Source organism: Echinops telfairi, unplaced genomic scaffold (genome assembly GCF_000313985.2).
Source record: "Echinops telfairi isolate 266 unplaced genomic scaffold, ASM31398v2 ScPeMD7_7400;HRSCAF=8409, whole genome shotgun sequence".
Taxonomy (NCBI): Eukaryota; Metazoa; Chordata; class Mammalia; order Afrosoricida; family Tenrecidae; genus Echinops; species Echinops telfairi.
Window position 1 is genome coordinate 26,875,279 of NW_022111300.1, and position 1,265 is coordinate 26,876,543.

Genomic DNA, 1,265 nt, shown 5'->3' on the forward strand with positions numbered 1-1,265 from the left:
CGTAATTACAGTGATTGAAAAATGCAAAATCAGCAATGCAGGCAGAAGGCTGCTAGCTCATAGACGGAGAACTGGAGCTCAGTGGGTAACAATTTGAGTACAGGATTGGGAGAAAGTAAGCTTTACCAGAACCTTCATATAGATGGGATGCAAGCCACACCCTAAGGAAATGGCCCTTTCAAATGATTGACTGTTCATTTAGATCACAAATGGAGAATGATTACACAGTATCTACCCAATCACAGAAACTCATGCCCAAACCAAATTGAAACACAATCTTAGCAGCCATAAGTAAAAACGACTTAATTCCACAGATGAGAGCTAAGTGGGGGTGGATCAGACCTTAAGTCCTGTGTTCAACTTGATATCATGAGCCCTGCTTACACATTCATTCAGTTTGGTTGCTCTTTACCACCCTGAGTCTCTGTGGGAGGAAGATCTGACAATATGTTTTGATAAAGATTATAGACAAGGGAGCCCCATCTGCCTAGTGAGTCAGAATCTACTCCATGCCCCCCCCCAAATAACATGTCTAAATGCAAAGTCTCTGCAGTGGGATCTGGGAGAGGTGCAAATCCTGTTTTACTAGGAACATCAAGAGAACTCTTAAGTGAAATATGAGAGCCAATATATTGTCTGAGTTAGTTGGGATGTTCTTCCCTTTGATGTTTTATTCTCTTTTGTCTGTCACATTCTGCTTATACAGTATACCAGTTTACATAATGAAGTAATTTCTTTCCGGGTGTTTTGCTTTTCATATTAAGCCCCCCCAAACAAAGAAACAAACAAAACCAACAGATTTTCCCTCCAAAGCTATTTATTTAGCTATTTATTTACTTAACAACCTTATCACCCTCAAAGGACTCTACATTACATTTGTCAAATCTGCGATTCCATTCTTGGAAACTCATCTGTTTGGATGGCTGACAGCACCTCCCTCATTTTTTTCTTCACCTCATCTACTTCGTCAAATTGCTGTCCATTCATGCCCCTCTTCATTCTCAGAAACAAAAAGGAATCACATGGAGTGAGGTCAGGTGAGTAAGGTGCATTGGGCAAGAGGGGCATGCTGTTTTTTTGCCAAAAACTGGCACACTGAGATGGCTGCATGAGCAGGTGCATTGTTGTGGTGGCAAAACCAGCCCCCTGTCTGCCACAATTCAGGCATTTTTTGTTGTACATTGTTATGCAATCTTTACAGAATCTCTAAATTGAAAGTTCGATTACGAGTCTGACCTGGTAGAACTAACTCAAAATGCATTACA